Source organism: Oryctolagus cuniculus, chromosome 2 (assembly GCF_964237555.1).
Source record: "Oryctolagus cuniculus chromosome 2, mOryCun1.1, whole genome shotgun sequence".
NCBI lineage: Eukaryota > Metazoa > Chordata > Mammalia > Lagomorpha > Leporidae > Oryctolagus > Oryctolagus cuniculus.
Window position 1 is genome coordinate 28,862,300 of NC_091433.1, and position 26,155 is coordinate 28,888,454.

Consider the following 26,155-nt stretch of genomic DNA (forward strand, 5'->3'; position numbering starts at 1 on the left):
CACAAATAGGTAGGATGGAAGAACAATTAAACCACAGATTTTTTTTTCTATTTTGTTCACCAATATAGGCTGAGCATACAGATGAGTCCTTCACACCTGGTAGGTGTTCAGTCTGTTTGCTAAATTCATGAATTCACAGGATGTCTACTAAATTCCAGGTAGTCTTCTGGGCTTTTGACATCCACGTATGGGGGAAATAAAGCATTTATGGAGCTTACATTTTTGGTGATGAACAAAGCCGCAAAGCCAAAGAACAGCACTCATAATAATTGGCTAAAGTAAATAGAATATTAAGAGATGAGTTAGAAGCATACCAGGGGATTCCAATTCAATCCCATCAAGGTGGCATGTACCAATGCCATATCACTAGTCCCAGTGATCAATTTCTGTTCACAATTGATCATAATGATAGGACTAAGAGCCAAAGGGATCACATAAACAAGACTAGTGTCTGAAAATACTAGCTGATAGAATAAAAAAGGGAGAGAACAATCCAACATGGGAAGTGAGATACACAGCAGACCCACAGAATGGCAGATGTCCTAAACAGCACTCCGGCCTCAGAATCAGCCCTTAAGGCATGCGGATCCTGCTGAAAAGCCCATGAGAGTATTGTATTTCAGGCATGGAAAGCCAAGACACTCTGGGGGGAAAAAAAAAAAAAAGAAAACACCTAAATGAAAGATCTCCACGAGTGAGATCCCAGTGGAAAGAACAGGTCATCAAAGAAGGAGGTACCTTTCTCTGAAGGGAGGAAAGAACTTCCACTTTGACCATGGACTTGTCTAAAAATTATCAGAGTCAGTGAACTCAGGGGGCTTCCATAGCCTTGGCAGCTCATGACAAGAGCCTAGGGTGACTACTGATGCCATAAACAAGAGTGTCAATTGTTAAGTCAACAACAGGAGTCACTGTGCACTTACTCCTCATGTAGGATCTCTGTCCTTAGTGTGCTGTACATTGAGATTTAATGCTATAACTAGTACTCAAACAGTATTTTTCACTTTATGTTTCTGTGTGGGAGCAAACTGTTGAAATCTTTACTTAATGTATGCTAAACTGATCTTCTGTATATAAAGAGAATCAAAAATGAATCTTGATGTGAATGGAAGGTTAGAGGGAGTAGGAAAGGGGAGGGTTGTGGGTGGGAGGGACGTTATGGGGGGAAGCCATTGTAATCCATATTCTGTACTTTGGAAATTTATATTCATTAAATAAAAGTTTAAAAAAATAAAAATAAAATAAATAAATAAATAAAAGAAATGACACTATCAATAATAAGGAGGAAAAACCTGAAAAAAAAAAAAGAGATGAGAACTGTTGTGTAAGAAAAGCACATCAAACAAGCAAAATCAAGATTCCTTGTGCAGGAAGAAGGGTGATGCAGAGGTACTGCTTTTCAATATGGTGGTCATGACAGGATATATTAAAAAGGAAACATTTGTTCATGGCCATAGAAGTAAAGGAGTTAACAGTGAGGAAAGCAGTGAGAAGGAAATTCCAGTCACAGCAACATTAAGACAAAGAGGATTCCATGAGAATCAAATAGTAGAGTAGGGATAGGGAGGGAGAAATGGAAAGAAATGACATCAGAGTGACAAGCATAGTGTGAAAGTCATATGAGCTTCAATGAGACCATTGGGGAATATTTAGCAGAGAAGAATCAAGTAGTTCATATTTTAAAGAGATTTTTCTCTTTGATATGCTTCAAATCAACATGAAGATGATTTTTTATCATTTTTAAAAGATTTATTTACACAGAGAGAAGGAGAAGCAGACAGAGAGAGAGGTCTTCCATCTGCTTGTTCACTCTCCAGATGGCAACAATGGCTGGAGCTGTGCTGATCAGAAGCCAGGAGCCAGGAGCTTCCTCTGGGTCTTCCCAAGCTGGTACAGGGGCCCCAGGACTTGGGCCATCTTCTACAGCCTGCTTTCCCAGGCCATAGCAGAGAGCTGGATTGGAAGTGGAGCAGCCAGGATTTGAATTGTGCCCATGTAGGATGCTGGTACTGCAAGCAGTGGCTTTGCCTGCTACACCACAGCAGCAGCCCTGAAAGTGAGTTTAGAGATAGAGATTGTCTAGTTAAAGTGACCAGTTTAAGTTCATAAATGAGGATAAAAATAGGATTAAGTATCAACAGGATCAAATAAATAAGGCTAATGTCTGCTAATAATAATTGATAGAATTAAAAAGGAGAGAGAAGTCCAACATGGGAAGCAGGCCACACAGCAGATTCATAGAATGGCAAATGCCCTAAACAGCAACTGGCCTCAGAATCAACCCTTAAGGGATTCAGATCTGGCTAAAAAGCCCATGAAAGAATTTCAGGCATGGAAAGCTAAGACACAGTGGCAAAAAATGACCTAAATGAAAGATCTCTGTGAGTGAGATCCTGGTGGAAAGAAGTGGCCATCAAAGAAGGGAAGAGAGAACTTCCCCTTTGATTATGGCCTTGTCTAAATAAGGTCGGAGTTTGTGAACTCAAGGGGCTTCCATAGCCTTGACAGCTCATGACAAGAGCCTCTGGTGATTACAGATGTCGTAAATAAGAGTGTCAACTGTTAAATCAACAACGGGAGTCACTGTACACTTGCTCCCCGTGTTAGGATCTCTCTCCTTAATGGGTTTTACTAGGCGAATTAACAGTAAAACTAGTCTTCAAACAGTACTTTTTACTTTGTGTGTCTGTGTGGGTGCAGACTGTTGAAATTTTTACTTAGTATAGATTTGATCTTCTGTATATGAAGATAATTGAAAATGAATCTTGATGAAGAATGGGATGGGAGAGGGAGTAGGAGATGGGATGGTTTGTGGGTGGGAGGTTGATTATGGGGGGAAGAACTGCTATAATCCAAAAGTTGTACTTTCTAAGTTTATATTTATTAAATAAAAGTTTTCTATAAAAATAGAGATTGTCTACATTTTAATCAAACCAATTAATAGTGACATACAAATATCACTGAGAGCTAGCAATATTCTAATCACTGTAGGACTGCCAGTAGTATAAACCTTATACTTTTCCCAAGTATATTATTTTTATAAATCAAGAATGGGGTTAAGTCTTTATTACAAAGAAAGTAGTAGACTATACAATGTAAACAAATTAAAAATATGCTTGTGATTCATTTAGATTTTAGTGACTATTTTTACATTTTATGTGTTGGATTCTTAGGCTACTTAATGTCTAATATCTAGGAAGACTTCATAATATATTTGTTAAATTAAAATGTTTCACTTAAACCAGTCTCAGTATTTAAGTAATGAATTTAATCCAAAGCAACTTTGATACAATAGTGAACTGTCTCCTACCAATATTGGGGACACTAACCTAACAGTATATTCTTCTAACCAAGCAACCAATCACAGCAGTGTACTTCACGCCATTCCCATATAAAGCAAATGTTGACTACTGCTAATCAAGTATTTCCTGTACATCACTCCCTTTGTCTAGCTATAAATATAACTTGCACAGGACAGCAGTTGTGGTACAGCAATTAAGTCCCTACTTGGGATATCTGGATCACATATCAGAAACAGGTTTCCGTCCAGGATATATTCTTTGCAATTCAGCTTCCTGTTCAAACAAACTTCAGGGGACAATAAATGTTGACTCAAGTATTTGGTTCCTTCCATCCATGTAGGAGACTTGGATTGTGTACCAGGTGCTTTGTTTCAGCCTGTTGCATCTCTGGCTATGCAGGCATTTGGTGAGTAACTCAGGAAAAGGAAGATCTGTTTCTCTTTGCCTCTCTGTCAAATAAAATGAAAATTATATATTTAATACATATTATATATAATATATTATATATCATTTATATATATATATATATATATATATATATATATATATACCTGTCCATATACTGTTATGGGATATTCTAAACCATTTTTTTGTTCTAGAATGCTGCTTGGTTCTGGAAAAATTTTCTTGATCAGGTAAACATTATTAAATTTTACTATTGTCAGCTTTCCTTGTAATATATCCTTTTCTCAGTTTTTCTGGAGACACATTTTATGCATCTAATAGAAGTCATCAAAATTTGTACTCAACAGGGAAAAATGAATCAGTGCTTAAATTATTTATTTACATTTTTTCTGTTTTATTTAAAAGGCACAGAGACAGAGAGTGAGAAAAGATCTCCTTTCTACTAGTTTACCCCCCAAATTCCCAAGACTGTCAAGTCTGGGCTAAGCTGAAGCTAGGAGCTTGCATCTCAATCCAACTCTTTGATTTTAATGTTATGGGCCTGAATACTTGGCCCATCATATGTGCCTTGCAGGCTGTACATAAGCAGGAGGGTTTATGGAAAGGGAATAGTTGTGACCAGTACCCTATTGAGATGTAGATGCTCCAATGACAATTTAACCATGGCACCAAATGCCTAGCCTGTTAAGTTTAAAATGGGCTTCCCAAATTGGGCATGATGTTTCCATACCAAACAACAGAAAAATATGGCAGGTTCTTCTTGTGAATAAAATATAAATCAAATATATGTTTATATCAAAAAAGAAGTCCAATATGTATAAAGCAAACAAAATAACAATTAAATATACCGTTTTTTATTTTAAAAATTATTGATTTCTTTTCATCTACATGAAATGCAGAGTGACTAAAAGAGAGAGATTGATCTTTCATCCACTGGTTAACACCCCAAATTGTAAAAACAGTCAGGGCTAGGTCAGGCCAAAGCCAGTAGTCAGGAACTCCATACAGGACTCCCATATGGGTGGATGGAACCCAAGTACTTGGGCTATCATATTCTGCCTCCTAGGCACATTGGCAAGAAGCTATGTAGGAAGCTTGAATGGCCAGGACTTGTAATACTAACTGCTGTGGAATGTGCAATTCCAAGTAGGCTTAATATGTTGTGTCACAGTGCCCCAACCCCTAGTAATACTGTTTAATGATTGCAAGAACCTTCAGCAGGCTTATTGATTCCCCCACATCATCTCTCTCTCTCAAAGGAAAAGTAGGCTGAAATCTATTGATATATAATGTAAAAACAAACCCCAAAATCAATAGTCCTCTTGTCTCTTCCTAGTCAGTTATATAATTACTCTGTTGTTAATTACAATTAGCCCACATAGTTCACAGAAGCGTGAAGTGTTAAAATTTATAAAACACTTAATTGCATATTTTCTTGGTCCCCATAAAGTGAAAATGTTGAACTATTAGATGCTAATACCAAAGTCACCTCTTTATGCAAAATATGAGTGAAAATAAAAGACAAATTTGTTTTCACAGCATCAGGATATCTTTGGCATTTCTCTAAGGTCTACAGATGCCACCACTAATGAAGGGATGTAAAGAATAATGAGCTCAAGGTTCTCCTATTTTGAATTATGAATTTACTTCTCAGAGCTCACATAGGTCCAAAACTGTGTAAATGCACACAAATCATTGCAAAAGCCATGTTTGTAATCCCTACTCTCCTGCAAGACCTGCACACATAAATTTCTAGTCCCTTACTGATACAGGGAAATCAATATTTGAAAAGTGAGATTCTACTCTGACAACTAAATCTCCTTATTCATTTATTTTCTCCTGAATTTGAAGGTATTATTGAAGTGTTAAGAACTAACTCTTTGAAATGATTCCTTTCATTTTTGTGTAATTCTGAAAGTGTTTTGGCACAGAACACCAGTATTTGTTGATTTCTAAACACAGCACTGATGCTCTTGCTGACTTAGAAACATAAAATATTTCCTTAAGAACACTTTAAAAAATTATTTACTATTAATTTGATTGAAAAGAGAGCATGGCAATATTTTATCTACATGATGAGCTAGGTTTACAGTAAACAATCTTAAGGAGAAACATTCTCCAATCTTAGCAGTGCTCCAATTTTTGGAACACTCATTAAATTGGCTTGCACAGTATCAAATATGTAAATTTATCTGCAGAAACTGATTCTTTCTCTGTGCATCTGACAATATATAAAAAAGAGATAACATTTATACAGCAGCAAATTATCATGTTTTTAAAATCTTAGAAAGGGAGATAATCAGATAACTCATTTCCCTCAAATTTTATATATATGTAAGTAGGAAAACAAAGATAAGCAATTATTTCCTTTTATAAGTGGCAGTTATAAAAATAATTCTATTTCCATATTTCCAGTGAAAAAATAAATTTAATTAGTCATTGATTACATGCCTGTATTTTATTACTGTTTTTCCTTTAACAAAGTCATACATGAAAGACTCATCACTGATTAAAGAAGGGAGAGTATATTAAAACTATAAGTAACCCCAACCTCTGTGAAAACATTAAATATCCTCTTTGTAACAGGACTTCAAGGATACATGCAATTTATACCATGATTTAACTGATTTGAATTTAATATCATCTATACTTATTTTGGGGGGAGAGCAATGACAGCTTCATTGTAATTACACTTGGTGTGAATGCTTTAGATTTACAGATAGTTTGAAAAACAATTTTTCTAGTCTTATTCACAGAATATAATATAGCATTCATTTAGAAATGTAAATAAATACATTAAGTAAATGACAAGTGGAATGAATTTTATCAAAGTGGTTGGATATATTCAAAACAGCATAGTAAGAAGAACAAAAAGCATTTATTACTTTAAATTTATATTACCTGGGCTGGCATTGTGGCTCAGCAGGATTAGCCATGGCCTATTTCTTATCTAGCCCCTGCTATTGTATCTGACAAGGCAGTGGAAGTTGGTCCAAGTACTTGGGTCCCTGCCACCCATATGGGAGACTTGTATGGAGTTCCAGGCACCAGTTTTCAGTTTGGACCAGATCTAGCTATTGTGGCCATTTGGGGAGTGAACCAGCAGATGAAGGAGATAGATAGCTAGCTAGCTAGCTAGCTAGCTAGATAGATAGATTGATAGATAGATAGAACCAGTATCATCTTAGCCTTCTGTGAAAAAATACAATCTATTTCACAGAATCTAGAGAATTTTGCATTGCACAAGGTTATTTTGACATTGGAGAACTGAATAAAGATTTGTATACCCACATTACAGGTTTAGACTATTTATTTTGAGTTTTTTTCAACTTTCATCTTTATGTTGCTATCCATATTTGCTACAAAAACAATATTTTTGTCATATATACAAGTACTTATAAGAGCAAATTTGTTTTTGTGTCTGTGTGTGTGTTTTAACAGAAAAAAGATTTTTAATTAGAAATTCAGTTTTAAAAATTTTTGTATAGTATTGATTTTTTAAAATTTTATTCAAGTTACAAGTTGCATGTATTTCATATATATATAGATTTAGGAACATAGTGATACTCTCAACCCTCCCTCCTTCCTGGCCATGTTCCAACCCTTCTTCTTCCTCCCTTGCCCATAGCTACTCTTGATTTTTACAAAGATCACTTTCAGTTTATTTAATGATAATATTAGTCCTACACTAAGTAAAAGTTCAACAACAACAAAATCAAACAAAACATTGTTCCTCAACCAAGAGACAAGAGCTGTAAGCAATCACATAATCTCAAAATGTCCATTTAAATCTATTACATTTTGAAACTATACATTTTTATGAGGCTTGATGGCATTCTAGTTATAATGAACATTTTATTAAAAAGGAATGAAATAATTTCATTTCTTCCTTCTAAATTATAATTTGCTTATTCTATTCCATTAACACAGTGCCACCATTTCTGAAATTTATTGTTATGCCATTTCTATTAAGATTGTTAAAATTAAATCTGTACACAGATACACACACATCCATATATAATATGGACTTCAAAAAATTGCAAAAAGATGAAATTGAGAGATAAAATATTTAAATATAAACTTTATTTCTCAATGTCATCTCCATGAAAACATGAAACTTTTAAGCAATGATTGTAGTCAGTTAGTTGAGCCTTAAGGACTGAGGGTATTGGAAAGTTAACCATGTCAACCCAAGTGTTTTTATTATCATTATTATTTTTAATTTTAGATTTCAATATTTATTTATTTGAAAATAAAAATTGCAGAAAGAGTAGGAGTGACAATTAGAGAGCCTTCCATTTGCTGGTTCACTCCCTAAATACCTGCAACAGCCAGGGCTGGGCCAAGCAAAAGCCATGGGACCAGAATCTTCATCCAGGTGTCCCAAGTGAGTGCATATACCCAAGCACTTGGACCATCATCTGCTGCCTTCTCAGGTCCAGTAGTAGGAATTTGAGTCAGAAGTGAAGTAGTCAGGACTCCAACCTTTTGCCCATATGGGATATTGGTGTTGTATGCAGGGCTTAACCCACAGGGCCGTAAAACTGACTATCATAAACTTTTCTTAAAACATCAGTGATTGCACTGTTGTTTTTCTCTAACTTCACTATAGATTTATGCTCGTTCTTCCTACAATTGTAGCAGAATTCATGCTGGTCTTATAGAAGTTCTTTTCAAATTGGTATTCTTAGTGCTTTACACTACATCCTGTTCAGACAAGTTATACTACATTAATGAGAGTTTATTTTTATCAAAAATATAAAAGCATTCAATTTCATACATAGTTTTAAATAATATGCATTTTATAAGAACTTTTTTTAATTACTTATTTGAAATGCAGAGACACAGAGAGAAGAATAGAGAGACAGAGAGGTCTTCCATTAATTGGTTCACTCCCCAAATGGCTATAATGGCTGGGACTGGTCCAGGCCAAAGTCAGGAGCTAAGAGTTTCCTCCAGGTCTCCCACATGGGTTCAGAGGCCCAAGGACTTGGACCATCTTCTGCTGGTTTCCCAGGCACATCAGCAGGGACCTGGACTAGAAGTGGAGCTGCAGGGAATGGAACCCATGCCTATATGGGATGCCGGCATTGTAGATGGTAGCTTAACCAAATGTGCCACACCACCATCTCCCAGGAACCTTCTTGAAGGCTTCTCATATGTGTGTTATATATCATACACATACTAATTATTCCAATATTTTAATCTACCTTTGATGCAATTTTCCTTCAACTAAATTTTTTTTTAAAATCAGAGAATCATTGATAAAGCATATAATACATGCAATGCATAATTTTACATATAATGTGTTATTAGAGAATGTTCATTTTAACAATTTATTAGTCACATATATCCCGTTTTCTATTGTATACAAATACGCAATTTAGGAAAATATTTTATAGACGTCTTGAATTGTAATGTTCTTGATTAATTTTAACTTTATGTGACATTTCTTTTTTCTAAGTAGGTAAAATATAACTGTTCAATTTAAATAATTAACATGTAAGAAAAAGCAAGAATATTATATCATGCATAATTCTATCAATATCATCAATATTATTGAAGAAAGTAATTTTTGTGTGACAGTTGGGTAAGCTGTACTTAAGAAGTACCATATTGAAGTGTTTGTTTGAGTCTTTCCTACTCCACTTCTGATCCAATTTCCTGCTGAAGCATCTGGAAAGGCACCAGATGATGGTCCAAATGCTCGAATCCCTGCCACCTACGTGGGAGATCTAGTTGGTATTCTGGGCCTTTAGCTTGGCCTGACTTAGCCCCAGCTCTTGTGGGCATTTGGAGAGTGAACCAGAGGATATAGATTTCTCTCACTGTTTCTCCCTCTCTTTGTTAGTCTCCCATTCAAGGGAACAAATAAATAAATGCATAAGCAAATGTCTTATTATTAAGTAAAAATGTGTTGCATCTGTTTTAGTAAAACCTAATTAAATACATATTGTCATTAAAATATTATAAATTCTTACCTATTTCTGAATGTTATTAGTTTTGATAGATAAAAATAGTAGACAAAAAGCTAATGAAATAATCATTATAAAGATACAATCTATTTTATTAAGTTTGCAAGCTGAAATGATATATTTTGTTTTGGATTGTCATCATTTTCACGTGATGTTTTTTGGACTTGTGTCACACCATCGGTTTTTGGTATCTATCACCTCTCCATAGATTCATGATTTACTGTTGATTTTCATAACAAACTTCTGTTCACATTGACTCGTTGGAAGATCTGCAAGTGTAAATATAGAGATATTTCAATATAGGGAATATGTTTCCCTCTGATTAATTTATCACTGCTCTGTTATCTATCATAATCACTACATATTTAAAAAGTCTTATTTCCAAGAATAGAATATTTTAACATTTCCATTGTGATTTGTCTTCATGTGATTTCCTTATTTCTCTTTTTCCAATATCAACTTCCTAATAACACAGCCCCTGAGAATGAGTAGTGATTAGTTAAGTGATTGAGTTGCTACTCTGTGTATACATGCAAACACACACACACACACACATATATATATGGGTATATATGTTTAAATATATACACCTACAAGTGCATATATGTATATATATATTGTTTTGATTGACTGTAATTCTACTAGGTAACTGATAAGATCTAAAAATACAGCTTTCTTCTGGAACTACCTTACTTATAATGGCTCAGATCATTAGCTGTCTCCCATATTGCAATATAAAACAACCGTATAGGTAACAAACACATAGACTTAATGCAGGAAATATAATTAAACATATTTATTTCCTTTTGTGAAAATCAAGATTTTTGTTAGTTAAATCAAGGATGTGCATTGAAATTTTAATCTTCATTAATTCCCTTAACGTTACTAAGATTGTTTCATTGTCCACACACACAACACACCAAAATCTGCCAACCACTTATATTTAAATATAAATAAGGGATGAGGAAAAAAATTAAACAACAAACTTCCATTAAAGATGATATTGTTGATAGTCAAAAATGGCAAAATTAGACTTAGCAAGTTGTGTCTTTCCTTAATACCTAAATCATGCTATTAAGATTAGAAACCAAGGCCGACACTGTGGCTCACTAGGCTAATCCTCCACTTTGCGGTGCCAGCACACCGGGTTCTAGTCCCGGTCGGGGCGCCGGATTCTGTCCCGGTTGCCCCTCTTCCAGGCCAGCTCTCTGCTGTGGCCCGGGAGTGCAGCAGAAGATGGCCCAAGTCCTTGGGCCTGCACCCCATGGGAGACCAGGATAAGTACCTGGCTCCTGCCATCAGATCAGCGCGGTGCGCCAGCCGCAGCGCGCCGGCCACGGTGGCAATTGGAGGGTGAACCAACGGCAAAAGGAAGACCTTTCTCTCTCTCTCTCTCTCTCACTGTCCACTCTGCCTGTCAAAAAAAAAAAAAAAAAAAAAGATTAGGAACCAAATATATATATATATATATATGAAATTTTAATAAGAAAACTGGAACATTATAAACTCCAGTTCATTTATTCTATACTTATTTTATGTATGAGCTAACATATAGCATATATTTTCCAGTTCATCTTATTGGACAACTTAGTAGCCTTTGAGACCATTGATTACTCCCTTATTCTCAAAACACTCTCATATCTTAGCTTTCTTGAAATGGTTTTAGTTCAGGGTCTGTTGAAATTAAAAGCTGAAGCAATGGATTGCATCAAGATTATTCAAAAGGAGGGAGTTGTCCAAGAGCAATGCTGGGGGCTGGCCTTGTGGTATAGTGGGTTAAGCTGCTGCCTGTGACACCAGCATACCTTATTGGTACTAGTGCATGTCCTGGCTGATCAACATCTGACCTAGCTCTCTGCTAGTGCACCTGGGAAAGCAGTAGCTGATGGCTCAAATGTTTTGGCCCTTGCACCCATGTAAGCTACCAGGAGGAAGCTCTGGCTCCTAGCTGTGGCCTGGCCCGGTCGTGGGACTTTGCTGCCATTTGGGGAGTGAACCAGCACGTGAAAGATATTTATTTCTCTCTCTCTCTCTCTAATTCTGCCTTTTTAATAAATGACTAAATAAATAAATAAGCTGTTTAAGAACAAACAAACAAACAAAAAAAAAGAACACTGCAGTAACAGTAAGCAAAAAGCAGAGGAGAAAATAAGGCAATGTGAGAATCTATTAAGGAGTTTACTGCAGTCTACAATAGTGCGCAGTTTTGCTTGGGTCTCTAAAAAATATACAGAATGCCTTAAAGAACCATCCACCTGGAAAACTAGAGGCTAATGCATATATGAATCAATTGTTATCCTATATGCAATAATGCATACATTTCTAGCATGTGTTTTAGAAGACCAGCAGCTTCTCTGTGGCATCTGAGGACTCATTGTGTAAGAATGTAGTGTGTGTTGCAGGTGGTAGGTTACTATGCAAAGACAGTCAAACAGGTCCTCCCTAGAGAAAGTTCAGCCAAGGTGATGTTTCCAGATACTTCACTCATTTTTCTACTTACTTCTCTGGCAATTGCTTTTCAGCTTTCTTTTGGCACTTTCTCTTCTATTCCAGCCCTTGTGTGATAAAATGCCCCAAACTTTACGCTGTAAAATCATCAATTTTTAGGTGTATTAATCTTGTTTAACTTAATTTTGAGATGCATTCCATATAATAAGAATTCTACACAATAATTTCTATAAAACATTTCAGTTAATTCAAGCAAAGCAAGAATTTCTTTATGATCAACACTTTCATTTTTGCACATGGAAAAACTAAGAGAATTTGGAAAACGTGGCAGATCTAAGACTCGTTGAGTCAGAGGTAAAACTGTATAGCTAACCCTCTAAGTAACTAATTTTCAAGATAGTATAAAAATATAAATATTTTATATCTAAGAATTATGGAAAAAGTCTTTAAATAAAAATACTTATAAAATTTCAATTTGGGGGACGCACTGGGTCAAAGCAGGTAAAGCTGCCACCTGTAGTACTGACATCCCACATGGGCAGCAGTTAGAATATTGGCTGTTCTGCTTCTGAACTAGTGCCCTGTTAATGTGCCTGGGAAAGCAGAGATGGCCCAACTGTTTAGGCTGCTGTACCCATGTGGTAGACCCAGAAGAAGCTCGTGGCTCGTGGCTTCAGCCTAACCCAGCCCCAGCCATTGCAGCCATTTGGGAGATAAACCATCAGATGGAAGAACTCCCTCTCTCTATCTCTCTTTCTCTCTTTCTATGTAACTCTGCCTTTAGAATTCTAAAGTCAGTTTGGAGATTGCTCAGAAATCTGAATATAACCCTACCATACATCCTACTCCTTGGAATTTACCCAAAGGAAATTAAATTGGCAAATAAAAGAGCTGTCTGCACCTCAATGTTTATTGCAGCTCAATTCACAATAGCTAAGACCTGGAATCAACCTAAATGCCCATCAACAGAAGACTGGATAAATAAATTATGGGATATGTACTCTATAGAATACTATACAGAAGTAAAAAAAAAAAAATGAAATCCGGTCATTTGCAACAAAATCTGGAAAACATCATGCTGAGTGAAATAAGCCAGTCCCAAAGGGGCAAATATCATATGTTCTCCCTGATTGGTGAAAACTAACTGAGCACCAAAAAGGAAACCTGTTGAAGTGAAATGGACAATATGAGAAAAAAATGTCTTGATCAGCCCTTGTCCTGACTGTCAAGGAACAACTTACTATTTTATTCCTTTTAGTATTTTTTTCTACTTTATACCATTGGTTGAACTCTTTAATTAACACACAGTTATCCTTAGGCATTTAAAATTAACTTAAAAGTGATCCCTGTTAAATATAAGAGTGGGAATAAGAGAGGGAGGAGATGTACAGTTCAGTACTTGCTCACTTGGACTTACCCCTAAAGGAAGAGCTAGAAACGTGCCAGAGGATTCCAACTCAATCCCATCAAGGTGGCATATACCAATGCCATCTTACTTGTTAAGTGATCATTTTAAGTTTATAATTGATCAAAAAGATAGGAATAAGTGTCAAAGTGATCATATAAATGAGACCAATGTCTGCAAACAATAAAACCAATAATTAATATAATTAAAAAGGAGAGAATGATCCAACATGGAAAGCAGGATACACAGCAGACTCATAGAATGGCAGATGTCCTAAACAGCACTCTGGCTTCAGAATCAGCCCTTAAGGCATTCGGATCTGGCTAAAAAGCCCATGAGAGTTTCTCAGGCATGGGAAGCCAAGACACTGTGGCAAAAACAATGACCTAAATGAAAGATCTCCGTGAGATCCCAGTGGAAAGAACGGGCCACCAAAGAAGGAGGTACCTTTCTCTGAAGGGAGGAGAGAACTTCCACTTTGAATATGGCCTTGTCTAAACAAGATCGGAGTTGGTGAACTCAAGAGGCTTCCATAGCTTTGGCAGCTCATCACAAGAGCCTCTGGTGGTTAGTGATGTCATAAATAAGAGTGTCAATTGTTAAATTAACAACAGGAGTCACTGTGCACCTGCTCCCCATGTAGGACCTCTGCCCTTAACGTGTTGTACTATGAGAATTAATGGTAAAACTACTACTCAAACAGTACTCTATACTTAGTGTGTCTGTGTGGGTACAGTCTGTCGAAATATTTACTTCATATATACTAAGTTGATCTTCTGTATATAAAGATAATGAAAATGAATCGATTAAGAATGTTATGGGAGAGGGAGTGGGAGATGGGATGGTAACAGGTGGGAGGGAGGTTATGGGGGTAAGCCGCTATGATTCAAAAGTTGTACTTTGGAAATTTATATTTATTAAAGAAAAGTTGAAAATGTCTATGGAAAAATAGGGTTGAAAGATAAGCTTATAAAAAATTCAGTGGGGACTGGTATTTAGAATATTCACTTGCACTAATAAGTTAACATTTTAGCTAGCTGTATAGATACAATCATAGGTATTGATGTTTCTCTTAAATATCCTGACTTTTCTATCCTGTTTTAACTTGATTGAATTGTAACCATAAGAACTTTTTTCTTCTTTTTGCTGATATTTTCTTGTTCAGCTTCAAAGAATCCAACTGGGACAGAAATTGAGTCACTTCCTCAAAGAATGTCAAAAGCAAGTTACTGTAAATTCATTGATTTTTTTTTAACTGAATTTCAAATTATTATGAAAAATTATTACCATTTTACTCTTTTAAGGCTTTCTCTTGACCTTTATGCATAAAGAAAATTCTTGCTTCTTTTGAATTAAGTGAATTATGGTTAAAAAGTACTGTAGAATTCCAACACACGATATGCACCCCAAATTTAAGTAAAAGAGAATTAATACACCTAATAATTAAAAATTAAATTGCAATATTTTCAATTCAAATATTAATAGACTCTTATGTAATTTTCTATGATCTCCTCAACTGATGTCAGAAAGAAAAACATTGCAAAATCTCAACATTCATTAATTTAGGAAAACCAAGAATATACTTTTTAAAGTATTTTATTTATTTTTAATTTTATTTATTTATTAAAATAATGTATTTTTAATTTACCTTAAAGTCAAAGACTTGTTGGCTACACTAAATAAAAATTTTTGCAAATAAAAAGTTAAAAAACCATAGTCCAGCTACTATGTAGGCACAGGCTATAAATATTAGCTAAAGGAAAAGATGTTTCCTTTCATTCATACAGAATAAATTTAAAATAGTAACAAATGCACTGAAACTATATAGTATTTGAAAACTTAGTACAGTTACAGAATTCATAGAATATTATTAATTGCTTTGCATTGTAATTCACTTAATCTATTTTGGATATTGGAATGCACACACATATGTAAACACAATCAAATACCAATGCTTTATGCATGAACAGTTGAAAAACAGCACATTGAATGGTTATTTAAATTGAAAAAGCCAATCTCCTATATATGTATATATTTGAACATTTTAAAATTTTTAATACCTAATTAATAATGATGTCAATGCCCATTCATAACCATATAAAATGATTATTCTTTATTACCAAACTCTTTCAATTCAATGTGTATTTAAAATTTTATGTTTATAATCTTATTGCTACAAACCACTCTATAAGTCTAGTAAAACTGCTGTTTATTTATAACAAATAGATTTTAATATCTCATCATGTATTTATAAATTTGGCATTGATTTTTTAATTACTCATTATCACTCAATGATTGTTGAACAAATACATTTTTCTACTGCACTGTGGGCATGTTTTATTTTAATGTGTAGTGTATATATTATGGCACATTTTCTCAGTTTTTCATAGCCTTTATGTGCACTGATAAACAAAATATGTGGACACAATGAAGTTAAAAACAAAATAAAAAAACACTACTTCACTATTTTCAATATAAAACAAAATAAATATTTGATAGGAAACTATCAAAACCTGTAGGTATAGCTAAAATTTTAAATGCTAATGCGAGATAAAAAAGAAAATTTAAACAAAAACATATGCTATCAGGTTAGAGATTAATCATATGAACGTTGATGTTCTCTGTTATTCTGTAAGTTAAATAAAAACCCAACAATATAGCAACCAGGTTTGGAAGTATAAAATAACATACTAAAGACCTTACTTAAATTTTAAAGGATACAAATAACTAAGAAAATTCTTAAGAACAACAATTATAGAAAAACAATTTGGCAATTATGATATCCATTTATTCAGTGGTGTGGACTCAGTTGAAATTGTATGGCCATTAGCAGTTAGCTGAGGACTACCACAAGTTCAACCAAGTAGCAATTTATTAGCTCTAATGACATATTCTGTGCTAGATATGGTACCATTGCTAGAGAAGATCAACACAACTTCAGATATACGATATGAGGCCATTGATTTGGTAGAGTTTATTTTATTCCAATCAATTAACTGAATAGTACAGCATTTGAATTCACATGTGGTAGAGAGAAATGAACAGTTTTGTTCCAGGGCTGTGTCAACGTTCTTAACCTCTTTTAAAGATCTGGACTGTGAATATACCTCAACATATGAGGTTGATCACCTATGTTAATGATATGTTTACTAGACTGGATGAACAGGGAGTTGAGAAGTAGAAGCCATTTGTAAGCAACCTGATTTCCAGAAAGTGGAAAACTGACTTGAGGATGTTTTCAGAGGCAGGTCAGGTCTGTAAAATGTTGCATATCTGGTGATCAGTTGCATATGTGAATACTTCCTCAAAGTAAAAGATAAAAAAATTTCCATCTTGCAACTCCTAATCCAAGAAGGAAACGCAAAGCCTGGTTGGCCAGTTTTGATTCTGAAAGCAACCTCAGAAATCAGGTAATGCTACATGTAGTAAGCTTCGAGTGGATCCCAGAGTAGAAAATGGCTCTCAGTATGTTCATGTTAGGGTACACACAGTCAGCCCTACTGCTTGCACAATAAGAACTAATAGACTCTGAGCCTGGGGGAAAAGATGCTGTGTTCAATTTGATACCAAGGTCCAGCAGTAACATCACAAAAGCTGATCATTAATATATACCTGACTCTTGCAACTCTGTCTCAACATTAATATCACATATCCCCATCTGCGACAATAATACATGTTTGACAAACATTCAGATATTTAATGAATATTTATTAAGTAAAATAGATAATTGAATGAATGATTGGCACTAATTCGGTGGCCCTGTAATGTGTTGACACAGGTAGGATGAGCTGTATTATTAGAATTCTCTTTTTTGTCCATTTCCAAGTAGAGTTGATGCCAAGAGATTTTTGTGGAAGGCGAATAGAAGGATGAAACCATTTTATTATACACAAGGATGATTCTGCTCAGCTGACACTCCTTGCTGGCATGATGTGGCATCTGGAACTGTCATTACTCTACCTTTAGCCTTCAACGTCTTTCAGGTTTCCTGACTCCTGGGCCAGAAATGAGTGTTTACCAGCTGAGGCCTCTGCTCCTGCAGCATAACCTTGCTCAAGGTCAGAGGCAATGAGGACAAATATACACGTATAATCTGTCCTCCTGGGAGCCCAGCTTGTACTCATAGCATTCTAGCATGTTTCTGATCTTCTCTTCCATACTTAACCTAACCTCACAACCGCATAAGCCAGTTTTCTGTAACAAATCTATGTATGTTACACATTGCACTTTAAGTAGTGGTACAAATTGATATATATAGTGTATATGCACATATTATTTAAATATTACATCTATATGCATGGTATACCCCTACATGTGCATATAGATACAGATATCTTTCTAGTTACACTTCTCATGAAGAACTACACAGAATTAATTAATAAATCCATCTGAAGAATATTTGAAGCATCTGAGATTTGTTGCGGAATGACAGTAATAGATTTACTTGGTATACTTGTTTAAAATATAAGGAACTCACATTACTGTTTTCCATCAGTTATAAACCCTCAGTAATCCACAAGGACTTACCTCATCTGTTACCTTGCTGTATTGCTCACCTCATTTTCTACCTGTCTCCCCTATCCCAAGCTAAATGCAATCTTTGACCTCCTCCATCTTCAAATACAACTCATATACCTGTCTCAGATTATTTATATTTGATTTTTTTCTTCCTTTGGTGGACAATTCTCCCAGATAATCATCATTTTTTCTTTCCTTCCTTCTTTCATTCACAGCTCAAATATCACCTATCCAACGTTTCTCACTTGAACACGTGCATAGCATAGCCATCAATTTTTCTCCATAGCATTTACCTTAATTTATAAATCACATATCCATTTGTTTACTTATTTTTACAACCAACTATGGTGCAACTTCCATGAAACTAAAGACATTGTCTATTGTTTGTTGTATTCCCAGTGGTTATAGTAGTATCTGGTAAATAGTAAATATTTAATTATTATTATATTGAATAAATGAATGAAAATCAATATTAATCAAAATTATAAATATGAACATTTTCTGTGAAGTTATACTCTTGCTTCTATGACTGACATAAATATATTCTTCATAATACATGCCATTAGCAAAATCTATAATAACAAAATCAAAGGACAATACTAAATACTAACCAATAAAGAATCGTGCAACTAGTCTACCTATTTATGTTTAGTGATATGGAAACAGTGAAGAAAGCAATTGGTACAAAAGTATCTAAGAGTCTTAAGGCTACTAAAGTGAGAATTTTTATATTTTGCCATTTTTATACCAGCTAAAATTAGTTTATTATGCTTTCATATCCCTTTTTGATTGAATTCTGCACATAGGCTTACTTAGAACACACACACACACACACACACTCACACACACACAATCTATTTGCATTACACGAAAGCCAACAACAGTAAAGATTATGAAATTAACTTTGAGAAGAAGACAATGTTTTAGTCCCTGCTTCATTCCCAGACTCAGTTTTTGTCTTGGACTAAGGCATTTAAAACTATTTTATGAATATTTTTATTAAAATATGAGTCAACTATTATGCAATATAACAGAAAAGTTCTTCTATTTTTGCTTTGCTTTTGTTTCCAATTTTGTTAAAATATCCATTTATACACATGCAATACAGACACAATGAAAAGTTTCACTGTTCTCTAAATAAAAACCACTAGCTTGTGGAGGAGTCCCCAGAGATGAAATGCAGTGACTACAAATACAGCAAAGCTCCCAAGGGAACTTTTGACTCAATTTTCCAGGAGTGGCAGAGAAAAAAGAACCGAAGTCTGTCAAGTTCCAGAAAAGAACCATCCCAGTCAGTCCCTGGAGAAAAGCCTGGAGAATGGGCATTACTTTTGTAGCTTTTGAAGCTGGTCTCCCCTAATCTACTACTGCTGGCACTGCCCATTTACTGCACCATGACCTACTTTGAAGAATGAATCTCAGGGAAGGTGAATGTCAGCTTGAAGTCTCCCAATACAGTGTTCGTGTGGACATGATCAAAAAAGGAAATAAATCATTTCAGATTTGAAGGGATGCTGTTCAGTTACTGAGGACTAAAAGAATCTAAAAGGATAGTGGATTTAAATAGAACTTATACTTTTATTTTGGCGTCTTCTTCACAGGAATTCATTTCAGGACAGTTCAGAATGTTTCATACTTTATATCTTCTTATTATAATCAGATTATATTTTTCTTTGCACAAAACTTAGCTTTCCTTCAACTATCACCAATTAGATAGAATAAAGTGATACATTTATTTGGTGCAAAAACATCAGAAAAGCTGTGGAAATTTAATAAACTGGATAAAAATACATAAAAATGGGAAAATATACTAACTACTCATTATGATGATTTTCCTATGTCTAATAAGATACAGTTGTCATTTAATATTTTAACAGAATTGATAATTCTTCTGAGTAAATCAAGTACATAATGACTATAAATGCCCTGTTTAATATATTTTATATAAGAATTTTGAATATTGAAAATGTTCAACGTCAAAATGTCAAACATTATTTACATTCTTCAATATATTGTGCAAATATATTTTACATGTCTATCGGCCATTTAATATATTGAGAGAACATAAACTTTTTTTTTAAAGATTTTACTTATTTATTCGACAGGTAGAGTTACAGACAGCGAGAGACAGAGACAGAGAGAAAGGTCTTCCCTCTGTTGGCTCACTCCCCAAATGTCCGCCATGGCCGGTGCTGTGCCAGTCCAAAGCCAGGAGCCATGTGCTTCTTCCTGGTCTCCCATGCAGGTGCAGGGGCCCAAGCACTTGGGCCATCCTCCACTGCTATCCCAGGCCACAGCAGAGAGCTGGACTGGAAGAGGAGCAATCAGAACTAGAACCGGCACCCACATGGGATGCCAGCGTCACAGGCAGAGGATTAACCTAGCATGCCATGGTGCCAGCCCAAACATAAACCATTTTACAATTAATTAATGACCAGTATGTTAGTAAATAATACACAGCTACTTTTTGTACAATTTCAAGATAACTTCAATAGAATCAAATTACATGTAACACTGTACTTTCCTCACTTTTATTTATACAAATATATGCTTATATTTGTTTTATTAAATTACTATAACTCTCTCAACATACTTTTTTTCTTTAAAAAATGCTGACATCAAGATTGCTTCATTTGTAACTAGGTCTTATTCTTTCTGAGTTACATTTTATGATTTTGTTGTGTCATTTCCACTTCATCTTTTTTGATTTCTACATGGTCATTCCTTTGTATTAATAAGAAAGCATACGAATGTGATTAAGTGAAAGACAATATGGATGATCATGACTAGCATTTTTTTCTACCTTCAAACATCTTGAGTTTTAATCCCATTCAAGAGCATTCCAATTCCAATTCACACTTCTACATTCAGTTGATATTAATGTGAAACATAATTTAAATTGTTTTCTAAGCAATTTATATTGCTTTACTATCAACCAATATATTTTAAAATTGATTTTATTAAAAAATTAACAAATTTCAGCTAGCATGTGTCCACACATCCTAACACTCTTGTATATAATATTTTTATTCTAAAATCAAAGAAACTGCAGGCTGCCAAAGCATGCAGACATTTTATTTATGGTCATCCATATGACAGAATAAATTTTGTATTTCCTATTAAATTTATTTTAAAAATATCTGAATTATTCTAAATTTTAAAGCACTGAAATACAGTATAAAATTTAATCATAGAGACTGGCATTTGGTACAGTGGTTTAAGATGCCACCCCATATTGCACTGCCAGGGTTCAAGTTCCAGCTCCACTTCTGATTCCGGCTTCTGCTATTGCAGACTTTGTAATGCAATAGGATATGGCTAATGTTCTTAGGTGCCTACCAACCATGTCAAAAATCTGGAATGAATTCTAGGTTCCTTGTTCATCCTGGCCCACACCTTGATGTTTTGGACATTTGGAGAGAACTAGCAGATGAATGATCTCTGCTTGGTTGTCTCTCTGTTCTGGTCACTCTTTCATTTTCTGTCTATCTGCTTTTCACACAAATACAAATATGTAAACAAAATAATTTGTAAAAGCATCCAAATTAATAATAATTTAATTTTTGCATAGTTTTCATTCCTTCAAAATTCAACTTATTCAAGAAGTGTACCACTTATAAACAAAATATAAATTAGGTTGAATATATAACTTTGAGGATGAAATGCATCAAAAATGATTTACAAGTGATGAAATCATGGCTATTGAAAATTTCATTGTACTTCATTAAAAGTTTACCTCAGAAAAATAAAATATAGGCTTTCTTTTTAAAATTTTTTTTTTATTTTTATTTTTGACGAGCGGAGTGGACAGTGAGAGAGTGAGAGAGAAAGGTTTTCCTTTTGTCGTTGGTTCACCCTCCAATGGCCACTGCGGCCGGTGCGCCACGGCCAGCGCACTGCGCTGATCCAAAGCCAGGAGCCAGTTGTTTCTCCTGGTCTCCGTTGCGGGTGCAGGGCCCAAGCACTTGGGCCATCCTCCACTGCACTCCCGGGCCATAGTAGAGAGCTGGACTGGAAGAGGAGCAACCAGGACAGAATCTGGCGCCCTGACCGGGACTAGAACCCGGTGTGCCGGTGCCACAGGCAGAGGATTAGCCTATTGAGCCGAGGCGCTGGCCAAAATATAGGCTTTCAAAGATTGCACATCCCTACTCTGAGGGTTTCTTCACATTTCTCATGTTATAACTGCATCTTATCATAAATTCCAGGCTCCCAAACCAAGCTATGAGCAACATGAGTCTAAGGGTCACTTCATACTCATCTCTACAAAAATCCCTTCAAAACCATTTCAGTCAATTTTTATTTAGGTGAGTTGAGGTTGTTGGGGTAAAAAGTTGAAATAAATAAATAAATCTATATAGTAGTGATTACCACTGCAACATGGATGACACTGAGTCATTATTTTGACTTAAGAAGACAGACAGAAAGAGTACATGTTTATGGTTTAACTTACAGGAGCGTCCATAAAATGTAGACTAACCTATGGTGACAGAAAGTAATCACTGGTTGCTGAGGGATAAGTTTTGAAGGAAGGAAAATTATGAAAGGTCATTAGGATATTTTAGATGGTGAAGAAATCATTCATTATCTTGATTTTATGGATTTTAAAAGTTTACCTCAGATAAATAAAATCTGTATACACTGCATACATAGAATAATATCCACTAATGTTAATATTTGCTTTAAATATATGCAGTTTATTTTTGCATTACTTGTTTATGAGCTATTTGTATAGTTTGACTAATCATACCTTCAAAAGCTTGGATACAGTGAAGAAAGGATGTATTTTACTTTACATTTACTTTCAAATTTTAATAAAAATTTAAGATTATTGTTTTATATAACACAGTTGTTATGACATTGGCCATATTTTTCTCTTTCTATTCATAATTTATAATCCACTGTCCTTTGATGAAGTTCCTGAATCGATCAGTACGGCAGACATCATTACCTACCAAATAGAAAACATACATTCAACTCACTGGTAATGAGATTTCACAAGGACATTTAATTCACAAGCATGAACTGCAGCAAAAATATCATTCTCTAATGATTCTGTAAAAAATTATTTTTCTAAGTATCTTGATCACATATTTTTAAAATAATAACTTCTATAACATAAAAAGGAGAGCTACTGATTTGTTTTCCACTAGAAATATACTGAGAATTCCTCCATTAATAGTCTTTCCGTTTTGCAAATACAATGTTCTAACTCAGATGGTTTTTCTGCTGATTGCAGCAAATGTGATTTCAAGTTAAACAAATTTTTCAGGATAATATTTAGTTTCTAAGAAAAAATGTAGCAACTTGATAAATTGTAAATAAATAAGTGTGGTTTTGTTTGAATTTAATTTCTTCTCACAGAAATTTTCTTTAAGGAAGTAACTACTTTATTCATATCATGTGAATATCATTATTTCTAATTACAGTAAACTCCGATGGGGTAAAATGCCTGCAGATAGCTTCTTTATTGACTAAGTTGCATAAGAAGATAAATTAAATGAAGTATTCATATTTTAATAAAATTCAGTTAAAATATATGATAAATACCAAAATTGACAGAAATTTCCATTAGTAATGGAAAGGGATTATTTGCATTTCCTGGGAGATGCAAAATCTTTACTGTTTTGTTTCACATTTCAAAAAACTGTAACAACTACTTCCAAATCAGCAGAGTTAAAAAGCAACGAGGAACAAGTAATGAACTGCCAGACCAGTTTGTGAGGACAAGTCACTTTCCTAACTGTGGTGTGAATTTATTAAATGCAAAATTCATATTTTAGCTGCATTATGGCACCTTCATTTCTAGAGTTTGATTACTCTGTACCAATATATTTTCTAATTCATATTTTACTTATATAATTTATTTATATCAACATGGCATCTCTTAAGTAAGAGCCACAGTAAACTTGTTTGGGAATATTTGCAAATCCATATTGAAAATCCAAATCTACTTATAAGGTCTTCTTTTTCCCACAGATTTCATCAGTTTTCCCTTGCTGCAGAATTGCAGCATGATTCTACATTCTACAGCTCCATCTTGTGTCATGCAGTTATTAAAATCATTTTTTCTCTAGGCAGGATAATTATATTTCTGTTCTTTGAGGACACTAAATCATGACAAGGTAGGCTAAATGTAAATGCTTGGACAAATATTCTGAACAAGTGTTAATAATAGCCAGATGGGAGGTGCAACTAATGTGCAATGCATTTGCTGTTCTTTCAAGCAAGCTCACTGGTAAATGACTTCTCACTGCAACACTGGCATAACCTTAGCTGTCTCCCTTGCTCCAAGTTCATGTGTGACAAGGACCATCAACAGAGCATTAGACTGGCCAGCTGTTTTGATCTGCAGTTGTAGACAACACAGATTCTTTCTGTTTTTATTCATTCTTTTAAATCAAAATTGGTCTTGACAATGGATCTTTACAATCAATGTGTCTACCTTTCAGTGTTGCAAATGTTTTGTACATGATGTACTGATTAGCTTGAAACACTGATATTGTTCAGAGAATTTTTTTTTTGCTAATGTGTTTACTGAGTTAAAATAAAAATTTTAAAAGCCTGTACAGTTTGGGAAATATATCCTGTGAGTCCTTGAGAGAAGGCCACTACATAGAAAAGCTGAAAGCACAGATTTTTGTCAGTGGTGCATGAAGATGACTAAGAAAATGACCTCAATCCAGTATCTTAAGCAGTCCCCTTGTGATAGCAATGGAAATTGCTATAGGCAATTTGTGTGCTCTTTCTGTAATATTTTCAGTTTCTTTTGCTGCATGTAATTGTGTTTAGGTTCCTTAGAATGTCATTCACCGAAAATTATGTATCTATAGAATGAGCAGGTGTTTTTCAACAGAAAAATATGATATTTTATCAGTTAAATATGAATATTTAACTCAAAACCCTAATAAGGTTAAAATTTAAAGTACATTCTAAATACTAAACTGTTTTTTACTTAGAGATATCATTATTTGTTTTAGCTAGTATCAGCTAGGAAAAAATAGGCCATTTTAATAAAATTCAATAGTCTTTGTCAAGGAAGAAATGCTGTTATTTAAATATCTTTGAAGAGATTGAACTGTTTTGTTGAATTCCTGAGAGAATAATAGAGTAAGCCTTATGAAAAATGGTGCTTGTTGTTTTATTTTTGTACTTCAGCTGGCACTGGGGCTTACTGAGTTTTGCCAGTCTCGCATTGCTGTCATTCCACAGGAATGCCTTTTCAATGCCAAACTGCTCCTCTTCCCATCCAACTCCCTGCTAATGCATCTGCAAAAATAGTGGATGATGTCCCAAGTCTGTATTCTCAACTCTGACGTGGGAGACTTGATGGAACTCTTTATTCTGGCCTATCCAAGTCCTGTATTTTGCAGCCATTTGGGATTTGAAGCAGGAAAATGAAAAATCTCTTCCTCTCTCTCTGTCTCTCATTTTCAATCACTCTGCATTTTAAGTGAATAAATCAAATCTTTTTTTAAAAAATGTAGGTCAGAGTCTGAGCTGTATTAAAATCTTGATATGTAAATATTTCAAATATTCAACTATTTGCACTACAGATTTTTAAAAATTAACTTTGAGCACTTACAATATACCAGTATACCAAATAATATCCCAAGTGCAGAAGATAGAGTGAAAAAATGAACACTTTATAATATCATATTCTTTCTGTGTACATATATGTATGTATGTGTCTGTGTGTATTTTTGTATGTATATGTGTATGTGTTAGTATATGTGTGTATATAGATGTGTCTGTGTGATGTATGTATGGATGTGTGTGTGTTTTATGTGGTTGTGTATATATATATGTTTATATATATATATGTATGTATACATATATATATATCTCATGAAGTGATAATAAATTATATATTTACCAAGATAAACCATCACCTTAATCAAGCAGAATTCATTGTAAATAACTATTTACAACTCTGGCAAACTCCTAAAGTTTCTTCAAACTTCCGATGTTTCATGATATTCAATGCTTGGAAATTAGCTCCAACAAACATTAATTTTATTGATAATTAGTTTTATCTACATAGGCTTTTATTGATATTTAAAATACTAATGAAAAATTTAATATATATTAAATGTCACACT